Here is a 12,505-nt window from a genome sequence, read left to right as displayed (position 1 = left end):
CCAGATCATCTCTAAGTTACGCCTAGTGCGTACCCCCTAAATCATAAATACCGTTTTGAAACACTCTCTCTCTCTCTCTCTCTCTCAAACTCTATTATTAGAAGGTATAGAATACGTTTCATTCACGTAATCCTCTCGAGATTTTCTTTCGCTTCTACGGCGATTTTTTTCATCCGTTTGAGCGATTTTTCGAAGCTAAGAAATACGTGAATCGAATCTGGAGACCTAAAAATGGCAGATTTTACCGTCGTTATTGTTCTTCGGAGAGAATTTGGGATCGTCCTTGGTATTTTTAGGGACGCAATGGAATTCGATTTTAGGTGCGTTTTTTTTCTACGCTTGGATTCCGAGTACTTAATAAATCGTGTTTTCGCCTTAATTTTCGTGCCAGTTTTAGGATCTGATTACAACTTTATGAACTGAATCTCAAAACCTAGTCTTAGCTATAATGGCTTTTTAGGGTTTGTTTTCGCTTCGTTTTTGCCTGGTAGCATCCGATTCTTCGTATTTTAGGGATTTTGATGGTAACTTCCAAGACGATACGGAATCCGATTCTTTTTTGTATTTTTCCTCTTATTTTTCGAGCAGATGAACAGTTTTTCTTTTGTTTTTTCTCGCTAGTTTGGCACCGTATCATTTTTAAAAGAAAGTTAGGGTTTTAGCAACAATTTTTGTTTGACTTTAATTACTGTTTTTCGCTATGGATTTCGGTTTGTTTTGATCTATTGAGGGTAGGTGGCATTTTACGAAACTGATGCAGTTGGATTGTAGGTAGAGGATATTTTTTGTTGGTTTTCATTCTAATTTTGGCAACTTATTTGATACTTTTCTTTATTTAGCCCTAAAATTGGCTTTGTATGCTGAAACATTTAGGTTTAGGTTTTTAATACAAAATGGTTTAGAGGCTTCTGCAATTTGATTAGAGGTTGAGGGTTGTTGGTTTAGTGGTTTCTCTTTATAGTTTGAAAGTTCAGTTTTCGAAAGGATTTGTTTTGAGGTTTTCTAGTTAGGCAGAGTATTTATCTTTTTATTTGTGTTTCTGCTTGTAGTTTGTCTTCTCTCTAGGATTTACTCTTTGGTTTGATTTCTGTTTATGTACCTTGGTAGGTAGGCTTCCCATATTGTTTATATTATTGTTGTATGATTATATATATATGTTATGGAAGAACTAAAACTTCGTCTAATGAATTAAAATTCATACACTTTTTATTCTTTTGGATTATATATGCGCCTACTTTTCTTTGCAGGACAACTTGAAATTAACTTCTTTTTGGACCAAGGGCATGACAATTCTGCAAGAAACCAAACCTTTTGACCATAAACACTAAAGTTTCTGGAACATTTATGAGCTTCTTATCATTTGGAAGGATTTTTGTATGTAAGAGCGAGCATGGGTTCTGTATGTTGTGTCGCTGCAAGGGATAAAACTCTGCGCTGCAGAACTCCAATCCAATCTTCAAACAGGAGTGTGAGCTATTCCCCATCACAGAGCTTTCAATGGGATAGCCGAGCATAGACAGAGGAGCCCTTGGATAATAATGTGCATTTTTCAGTTGACAACTCCCGGAATCTTGGGTCAGAAACTGAAAGATTTTCAAATGGAGGAAGTCCGGTGGAGAATTTTCGGATGCTGACATGGCAAAAGTCCTTAGTTTGTGAGGGAGCTACAGCGAACTCTAGACCTAGTGCTTTAGGTAAAACCTTTTGTATTTTTATTTTGGTTGAAATTATCTGAGTAACTATCTTGCGCTATAGAATTATATAATTGCGGCACCAAAATAAAATAATTCTCAACCATTTGTTCTTTCTTTGATGAACAGTATTTTGGGAAGTTTTCAGTTCTGTTTGAAAGGAACAGCAAGTTATTTGTTTGTGTGAGATTATCTTTTTCTTTGCATGGACCGTTTACTTAGGGTTCCCTTCTGCTTTGCAACCTTGTGATTCCTTGCGTAGTTACAAAATCATCCAAATGATTGAAGAGTCCTTGAAAAGATCTTGAATTTTTTATTCCCCATTTTAAACCTTGAAAGATCATAAATAATTAACAATTATCACAGCATGTCAAAAAAAATAAAAAAAAATAAAAATTATCACATTTTTTAATTTGGGATGATTTTTCCAAATTAAACCCAAAAAAATTGACTCAAGTTTAAACATATTTTAACAAATTATTTGTTAATTTCTCTAAGTAGACATCACAGTTCCTTGTCAAGTTGTTCACACCGGAATAGAGTTTCGGCACGTTTCCAAATGTCTTTGAAAGTGCGAAGATACATCATGGGGCCGTCACTCTTCGGTTCCATGCTATTCCACAAAAGAGTATTGATAAGGGCATCCTCATGGTGCCACTTGCTATATGATTTATCATCAACAGGGGGCATCCTGTTCAATCTACTCAACTTTGCCCTAAGCTAGAAGGAAAGTTTCAACTGCCGTACGCCACAGAGGATGATTAGATCCATCAAACTTGATGGACGTCATCTGAACCGTAGGGATCTCCATCGAAGAGAGGAGCCAGTAGGGGCATCCATGAGGACCATGAACACATAATTTGCAGAGAAGAAGGAATATCAACTTATAACGTAGAAGAAGAAAATCACTAGGGCGTCAAACAGTCAGCCCAACACGATATCAAAAGGCTTTGGAACGGAACAGATCCAAGAACACAGGAAACCAACCAACCACACGACGATGAAATAACAAGCGCCAAAATTGTTCTGGAGTCTCACAACAACAAGAAAGAGGGAGTTAGAGATGGTTCAAACCATCAGATGAGGGGTGGGTACCTTCAGATGTGGGGTGGATGAGGGCATGAGTGTGGGTACCATCAGATGAGGCGTGGGGTGACCTGGTAAAGAAAGGCTAGGGCGGCAAACGAAAAAGAGCCCAAATAGTGGGATCAGAAGGGGTAGGGTGAACAAGGAAAAACTCAAAATCGGTTTTCGGTTTACGTGGGGTGGTAGGTGTTTGCTGCACCAAGGAGAAATCCAAAACAGTGGGTTTTGGGAGGGTGCAACAGTAAGGGATGGGGTATTGGGGTTGTGGGAGGGTGCGGCACTAAGGAGACATAAAAATAACAAGTTGCGAGATATTTGGGACGGCTGAAACCTTCAGTATTTGAAGTCTTACAAGTCTATGAGTTCTATTTGGTGTCAATTGTATGATCGAAGGCTCAAAAGTGTCCAGCCACAAGTTGATCAACGGTGGAAATCCGGCATCAAACTGAAATTACAGAATTCTATGGGAGAATGGATGCTGAAGAGGTCCTTGACTAGATCAATACTATCGAATAACTGGTTGAATTCAAAGATGTGCTCACCAATGCGCAATTTTAAGTTGTGACACTTTGATTCAAAGGAAGGGCGACCGGTTGCTGCCAGGACTTAAAGCATCATCGACGAGACTTAGATGAGGCACCTTTCCAATCTTAAAGAGGGAGATGTAGTATGAATTCCTCTCCTATAATTACAAACAAGTGTTCTATCACCGGCTTAAGAAGCTAGAACAAGGAAATAATGCGTGTCTCAATTCACGGCTGGGTTTGTCAAACTCGTTGCTTGAAGGAGGCATAAAAATAACAAATTGCGAGATATTTGGGACGGCTCAAACCTTCAGTATTTGAAGCCTTACAAGTCCATGAGTTCCATTCGGTGTCAGCTGTATTATCGAAGGCTCAAAAGTGTCCAGCCATAAGTTGATCAACGGTGGAAATCCGGCATCGAACTTGAAATTATAGAATTCTATGCAGAATGGATGCTGAAGAGGTGCTTGACCAGATCAATACTATCGAATAATTGATTGAATTCAAAGATGTGCTCACCAATGAGCAATTTTAGCTTGTGACACTTTGATTCAAAGGAAGGGCGACCGGTTGCTGGCAGGACTTAAAGCATCATCGATGAGACTTAGCTGAGCCACCTTTCCAATCTTAAAGAGGGGGAGATGTAGCATGAATTCCTCCCTTATAATGACATACAAGTGTTATACCACCGGCTTAAGAAGCTAGAACAACGAAATAAGACGTGTTTCAATACCCAACAGGGTTTGTCAAACTCGTTGCTTGAAGGAGACATAAGGACAAGAAGTTGCGAGATATTTGGGACGGCTCAAACCTTCAATATTTGAAGCCTTACAAGTCCATGAGTTCTATTCGGTGTCAGCTGTATTATCGAAGGCTCAAAAGTGTCCAGCCACAAGTTGATCAACAGTGAAAATCCGGCATCAAACTTGAAATTACAGAATTCTATGGCAGAATGGATGCTGAAGATGTCCTTGACTAGATCAATACTATCGAATAACTGTTTGACTTCAAATTTCAAAGATGTGCTCACCAAGGAGCAATTTTAGCTTGTGACACTTTGATTCAAAGGAAGGGCGATCGGTTGCTGGCAGAACTTAAAGCATCATCGACGAGACTTGGATTTAGATGAGCTACCTTTCCAATCTTAAAGAGGGAGATGTAGCATGAATTCCTCCCCTATAATTACAAACAAGTGTTCTACCACTGGCTTATGAAGCTAGAACAAGGAAATAAGACGTGTCTCAGTACACGGCTGGGTTTGTCGAACTCGTTGCTTGGAGGAGACATAAGAACAAGAAGTTGTGAGATATTTGGGATGGCTCAAACCTTCAATATTTGAAGCCTTACAAGTCCATGAGTTCTATTCTGTGTCAGCTGTATTATCGAAGGCTCAAAAGTGCTCAGCTACAAGTTGATCAACGGTGGAAATACGGCATCGAACTTCAAATTACAGAATTCTATAGCAGAATGGATGTTGAAGAGGTCCTTGACTAGATCAATACTATCGAATAACTGTTTGAATTCAAAGATGTGCTCACCAACGTGCAATTTTAGCTTGTGACACTTTGATTCAAAGGAAGGGCGACTGGTTGCTGGCAGGACTTAAAGCATCATCGACGAGACTTAGATGAGCCACCTTTCCAATCTTAAAGTGGAGATGTAGCATGAATTCCTTCCCGATAATTACAAACAAGTATTCTACCACCGGCTTAAGAAGCTAGAACAAGGAAATAAGACGTGTCTCAATACACGGCTAGGTTTGTCAAACTCGTTGCTTGGAATAGATATAAGAACAACAAGGTGCGAGATATTTGGGACGGCTCAAACCTTCAATATTTGAAGCCTTAGAAGTCCATGAGTTCTAATTCGGTGTCAGCTGTATTATCGAAGGCTCTTGATCAACGGTGGAAATCCGGCGTCGAACTTGAACATACAGAATTCTATGGCAGAGTGGCTGCTGAAGAGGTCCTTGATTAGGTCATTACTATCGAATAACTCTTTGAATTCAAAGAGGTGCTCCCCAAGGGGCAATTTTAGCTTCGGACACTTTGATTCATAGGAAGGGCATCCGGTTGCTGGTAGGACTTAAAGCATCATCGACGAGACTTATATGAGCCACCTTTCCAATCTTAAAGAGGAGAGATGTAGCATGAATTCCTCTCATATAATTAAAAACAAGTGTTCTACCACCGGCTTAAGAATCTAGAAAAGGAAATAAGACGTGTCTCAATACACTGCTGGGTTTGCCAAACTCGTTGCATGGAATAGCTTGAAGGAGACATAAGAACAACAAGTTGCGAGACATTTGGGACGGCTCAAACCTTCAATATTTGAAGCCTTACAAGTCCACGAGTTCTATTCGATGTCAGCTGTTTTATCGAAGGCTCAATAGTGTCTACCCACAAGTTGATCAACGGTGGAAATCCGGCATCGAACTCGAAATTATAGATTTCTATGGTAGAATGGATGCTGAAGAGGTCCTTGACTAGATCATTACTATCAAATAACTTTTTGAATTCAAAGATGTGCTCACCAATGATCAATTTCAGTTTAGGACACTTTGATTCAAAGGAAGGGCAACCGGTTACTGGCAGGACTTAAAGCATCATCGACGAGACTTAGAAGAGCCACCTTTCCAATCTTAAAGAGGGAGATGTAGCATGAATTCCTCCCCTATAATTACAAACAAGTGTTCTACCACGGGCTTAAGAAGCTAGAACAAGGAAATAATAAGTGTCTCAATTCACGGCTGGGTTTGTCAAACTTGTTGCTTGAAGGAGGCATAAAAATAACAAATTGCGAGATATGTGGGACAGCTCAAACCTTCAGTATTTGAAGCCTTACAAGTCCATGAGTTCTATTCGGTGTCAGCTGTATTATCGAAGGCTCAAAAGTGTCCAGCCACAAGTTGATCAACGGTGGAAATCTGGCATCAGACTTGAAATTACAGAATTCTATGGCAGAATGGATGCTGAAGAGGTCCTTGACTAGATCAATACTATCGAATAACTGATTGAATTCAAAGATGTGCTCACCAATGAGCAATTTTAGCTTGTGACACTTTGATTCAAAGGAAGGTCGTCCGGTTTCTGGCAGGACTTAAAGCATCATCGACGAGACTTAGCTGAGCCACCTTCCCAATCTTAAAGAGGGAGATGTAGCATGAATTCCTCCCCTATAATGACAAACAGCTGTTCTACCACGGGCTTAAGAAGTTAGAACAAGGAAATAAGATGTGTTTCAATACCCGACAGGGTTTGTCAAACTCGTTGGTTGAAGGAGACATAAGAACAAGAAGTTGCGAGATATTTGTGAGGGCTCAAACCTTCAATACTTGACGCCTTACAAGTCCATGAGTTCTATTCGGTGTTAGCTGTATTATCGAAGGCTGAAAAGTGTCCAGCTACAAGTTGATCAACGGTGGAAATACGACATCAAACTTCAAATTACAGAATTCTATAGCAGAATGGATGCTGAAGAGGTCCTTGACTAGATCAATACTATGAAATAACTGTTTGAATTCAAAGATGTGCTCACCAAGGAGCAATTTTAGCTTGTGACACTTTGATTCAAAGGAAGGGCGACCGGTTGCTGGCAGGAGTTAAAGCATCATCGACGAGACTTAGATGCGCCACCTGTCCAATCTTAAAGAGGGAGATGTAGCATGAATTCCTCCCCTATAATGACAAACAAGTGTTCTACCACCGGCTTAAGAAGCTAGAACAAGGAAATAAGACGTGTCTCAATACACGTCGAGGTTTGTTAAACTCGTTGCTTGGAATAGACATAAGAACAACAAGTTGCGAGATATTTGGGACAGCTCAAACCTTCAAATATTTGAAGCCTTACAAGTCCATGAGTTCTATTCGGTGTCAGCTGTATTATCGAAGGCTCTTGATCAACGGTGGAAATCCGGCATCAAACTTGAACATACAGAATTCTATGGCAGAATGGATGCTGAGAAGGTCCTTGACTAGATCATTACTATCGAATAAGTCTTTGAATTCAAAAATGTGCTCTCCAAGGGGCAATTTTAGCTTGGGACACTTTGATTCATAGGAAGGGCGTCCGGTTGGTTGGTGGCAGGACTTAAAGCATCATCGACGAGACTTAGATGAGCCACCTTTCCAATCTTAAAGAGGGAGATGTAGCATGAAATCCTCCCCTATAATTAAAAACAAGTGTTCTACCAATCTTGGATTCGTCGTTCGCAATCAGGGCATTGAGATAAATCAAGCGAAGATCGTTGCCATTCAAAAAATGCTAGAGCCTCGATCTTTCCATGACTTGGAGAGCCTCCAAGTTTGGCTTGCATACATCTAGAGATTTATTTATAACCCGGCAGGACGATGTCACCCCTTCACCAGGCTGATGAAGAAGGGCGTGTCATTCGAGTGGGATGAAGCCTACAAGAACGCTTTCTGCAGAATTAAGGAATACCTCCTCAAATTGCTTGTCTTAGCTGCATTGATCCCAGGGAAGCCGCCGATCCTCTACATTGCAGCATAAGACAAATCCCTATGGGGCCCTTCTTGCCCAAACTAATGATGAGGGGAAGGAGAATGCCCTCTATTACCTTAGTTGGACTATGGTAGGAGCTGAGTTGAATTACTCTTCGATTGAGAAGATGTTCCTTCTCTCATCTTTACAACGAAGAAGCTCTGACACTATATGTTAGCGCACACAGTCCACCTAATCTCGAGAGCTAATCCCTTGAAGTACATCATGTCAAGGCCGGTACTGTCAGGGAGTCTAGCTAAGTGGGCGTTATTTCTCTCAGAGTTCGACTTTATTTACATCTAGCAAAAGGACGTCAAAGGACAAGCATTGGAGGACATGATGCATCCTTCAATGATGATGATGTGGGCAAACTAGGAGAGGAGGTGCACCGGAAGCTTGAGCATCCCAAGAGCATTCAGTGGTCTGAGAGACTTCACAAGCTGCACAAGTAAAAAATGACTCATGTAAAAGGCCTTCATTGTCTTTGGGGTAGTTTATTCAGTTAATGTTTGTATTAGGATGGTAAGCGAAGTTTGAGAAGATTGTCGAGAATTCTCTTATTTGAGGAAAGAGAATTTCTATTGTAAATTCACGATATGTAATTCAACCCTTGTTTTAGAAAGGAATCATCAATGATCTTGTATTGGGCATCTCATCGCCAAAACTTCAATCATTGAATACAGACTTATTAAAAAACTCTCTAAATGTCGTCTATACTAGTTGATTGTATGAGTTCTGACTGAATTCTGAATGTCGTCTGTACTGCTCATTGATTGTATGGGATCTGACTTTCAATAGAGTTCTCTATTGGGAATCAGGAATGGTTCAAAAATCTGTAGAATTTCCACCAACCTCCACCCTAAAAGATTGTTGTCCCTACTACCCGCTTGCCTACCATTTTGTTTGTAAATTTTTACCAGAGCTCGTCTTTGTGAACTTGACTACAATGTTAGAAGTTTTTATTTTTGGAACTAGCTAACCTTGTTCATGGCCTTGCATTAAGGCAACCCTTCTCTTTGGCAACTAATCATCCATGTTTGGGAAGGTTTTTGGGCCCAAAATAAACACTAAAGGCTTGCTAATTTTTGTCCCAAAGATGCCAAACGAAAATTGATTAGATTAGAAAGTTCTATGCGTGCTTTCTCCTCTTATAAATAGAGACTTTTGGTCCCTCTTCCTCTTACTACAATTCCACTCTCCTTGAGAGTGCTCATGTGCAAAAGAAAGGTTTCCCATAAGCCTAGTGGTGGTGGGGTATAAGGAAGAGAAGAACAAGGGGCGTTTCCTAGTCGTTATTGTGCTCGGGAAAGAACCGCTTCGTCGGATTACCAGCTCTAAAGGTGCTGCCATGGTAAAAAGGTACATGTAAACCGTCTCGTTAAATTGCTGTGTTTCTTTGATTTTCATTGCCAAAGATCCTATGGGATCATAAAGTAATGTTTTAGAATAACATACAACTCTACGCTTCTTTGTACAATCTACGGCTCATTTACATGCAAATTTCAGTGGCTGAGAGGAAAGAGAATGAAGTAGAACGATCAATATCTACTCCTGTTATCCCTACAGGGTTTGTTGATAGTGCTCAGTTGCTTGAGTTCTTAGTATAGAGTCAGATGAGACAGGATGATCTAATTGCCGAGATCTGTAGTTTGAATCAAAAGGTGGATAATTTGCTTTTGCAGCCAAAGAGCCTAAGGCCAAGGACAGAGGAAGAACTCCGAGAGTGGTAGGTCGTTGATTTTAAGGTGAGAGTACCACGAAGGGCATCTCCAAGACGCAATGTCTAGCCACAGGATGATCGACAGTGGAAATCCGAAATAAAACTTGAAATTCCTGAATTCTGTTGTAGAATGGATACTGAAGAGAGGTCCTTGACTGGATAAATACGGTGGAAGAACTGTTTAAATTCAAAAATGTGCCCACCAACGAGCAAGTTCAGCTTGTAATACTTTGATTCAAAGGAAGGACGGCCAGTTGAAGCATCATTGTCGAGAGCTAGATGAGCCACCTCTCCAATCTTGGGCCATATTAAAGAGGGAGATGGAGCATTAATTCCTCCCCTATAATAACCAACTGCTTCAAAATCTAGTCCAAGGAAACAAAACCACGTATCAATACATGGATGAATTTTACAAACTCTTTCCTTGGAATAACTTGAGAGAGACACAAGAGCAGCAAGTAGCAAGATATTTGGGAGGGACCAAACCTTCAATCTTTGAAGCCTTACGGGTCCATGAGTTCCATTCGCTTTTAGTTGCATTATCCAAAGGTCAATTGCGAGGGAACAAATCCACTGAGCATCCAAGCAAAGTCGTAACTTGCCTCTGTCTGAGCATCCAAGCAAAGTCGTACAGAACTGATGAATTCATAAGGGTTGTACGTATTCGTAATTCAACGGAGCCTTTTGTCCATTCTTGTAGAGATGTTGTGCCAAGGGTTGTACATATCCGTGATTCAATGGAGCCTTTTGTCCATTCTTGTAGAGATTTTGTGCACTGGGAATCCAGAAATCCATACAGAATAAAGAAAAAATCCATCCAGGAATCCACATTGAAGAAGATGAAGGAGAATAAAGAAAAAATAACACTTCTAATGAAAAGGAAAAACTACCTTGGGGATGCTGCAACAAGGGATTCCACTGCAGAGCTCTTAGACATAGAACACAATGGGCATTCAAAACTTTTTCTACAATTTTCTCAGAAATTTTGTTTAGATATGATTGAGCTATGTTTCGATAGGTATGGCCTTTCTATCGTATATTCCTTTTGATTCCCCAAATTTTATATATGAAGTTAAGGGAAGACAGTAGTCAGTAGACATTTTGGTGTGTACGTTTGTGTGGCTGTGTGCACATACGCATGTGCAAGGACACAGGCAGGGGAGTGGGAGGCATCCCCCCCATCGACACGTCAACCAAAGTCATGGCTCTGCCCCTCCCCTCTATTTCAAAACCCTCTGTCCGCCCTTGCTTCCTTTCAATCTTCCTCCTCCGATGATCTGTTGTTAGATCAGTGATCAGATTAGTTCTCCTCTGTTATTCTTCCTATTGAAGTATAAAGCAATAAATAACACCAACTCTAGCAGCTTAAGCTTTTGGAGTAATTGCTCGTTTGACATGGTATCAGAGCTATTGCCTTAGTAGGTCGCGGTTTCAAACCCCAACAACTCCTTGATATTAAAAAATCCACATGTGCGGCCAACCCAAAAGAGGGTCCGCGTGTACAACCAACCCAAAAAAGAGGGGGGCCACAAGCGAGGTCGAGTGTTGAAGTATAAATGATTAAATAATACCAACTCTAGCAGTTTAAACTTTTGGAGTGATTAGTTGTTTCACCCCCACCCCTCCTAGTAATCCCTTATAAATATTTACTCTAAAATCTCCATCGCATCTAAATCTCCATTTCATTTGTAGGTTTTTCAGGTTGATTTTTTTTTTTTTTTTTGGTTTCATTCAAAACAAAATATTTATAAATATTTACTCTAAAGTCTCCATTGCATCTTGATCTCCATTTCATATGTAGGTTTTTCAGGGTGATTTTATTTTATTTTTTTGGTTTCATTCAAAACAAAATATTTTTTTCTTGATATCTTGTTAATTTTTTTTCCTTTTCACCCAACATGATTGAGCGGGGCCGATCTTCATCAATTCTATATTTAGGTCTTCTTTTTGTTTAGTTGGTAAGGACGGGCCTTTCTATTACTGTATGTAATCAGTATTTTACAATCAACATTAAAAATATTCTTGCGCCTTTAGGAATATGTAAACATAAAATTAGTATGGACGTTCATATGCATCGGCTGTGTTCCTACGCTGATTATTTGGACTAACTTTATTTTAGAAGATTTGTGTGGTTGAAAATTTTCTTTTAGACTAACTTTTATAGGTTTGATTATTTGGACTAACTTTATTTTAGAAGATTTGTGTGGTTGAAAAGTTTATTTTAGACTAACTTTATAGGTTGAAAAGTTCTCTGTATTTTAGAAGATTTGTGTGGTAAATGGCTTTAGTATTCCACTTGAGCCACTTGTACCCTAGCCATCTTGTAAAGAATTGAAAGTCTGTTGTGGATACTATATTTGTAGTGTTTTCTTTTCATGTTGAATTTTATTGTGAAGCTTTATATGTAATTTTGTGATTCTAGGTTTCTTTTTCTTTAGACAGTGTTATTGGAAATTTCATATTCTTGAACTTTGATTACTAGTAGTTCAATTTCTCTAAATCAAGAGGTGACCTCCTATGTTGTTCTTCTTGAGGGCCTCCATTTTACCATAGCTTTCTTCAACTGAGGATCATTGAGGGCTTCTAACAAATTTGAGGGTTATATTGCTAGAAGATATTTTAGGTGTTAGATGTGACCGGCCTCCTATGTCGTTCTTCTTGGGGGTTTATAAGTATGTATTTAAGCTTATTCTAGCATTTCCCAAAGTTTCATCTTAAAATTTCATCATTTACATATGTTTCCATACATTTCGGTAATTTTACAAAATTACCACCGAAATCGAAATGTTTCCATTTCCGTGCCAACCTAAACCGAAATTTAAAAACCTTTGGTGGAATGTCCATTTGAATTGGGATTGGGTGGGGACCATGTGGGTCCTCTCAAGATGATCTATATAAACGGTCTGGATCGCACATGCCCATTGTTGCACCAAAAAATTGATCTGGATGGTTACCGTTCACCTAGTTACTCTTTTTTTAGCCGT

At 39.6% G+C, this 12,505-nt stretch overlaps 1 long non-coding RNA gene across 1 annotated transcript; it reads left to right on the top strand.

The window, feature by feature from the left end:
- On the top strand, positions 1–11,990 carry LOC143892653 (uncharacterized). Its single transcript, XR_013255564.1, has 3 exons — positions 1–320; positions 1,248–9,160; positions 9,308–11,990. It is a non-coding gene; the product is annotated as an uncharacterized LOC143892653 (long non-coding RNA).
- The last annotated feature ends 515 nt before the right edge of the window (positions 11,991–12,505 follow it).

Source organism: Tasmannia lanceolata, unplaced genomic scaffold, assembly GCF_043159265.1.
Source record: "Tasmannia lanceolata isolate RefF3 unplaced genomic scaffold, GAP_Taslan_0.1 ptg000015l, whole genome shotgun sequence".
In the NCBI taxonomy this organism is placed as follows: domain Eukaryota; kingdom Viridiplantae; phylum Streptophyta; class Magnoliopsida; order Canellales; family Winteraceae; genus Tasmannia; species Tasmannia lanceolata.
This window is presented reverse-complemented; position numbering and strand designations above follow the sequence as displayed.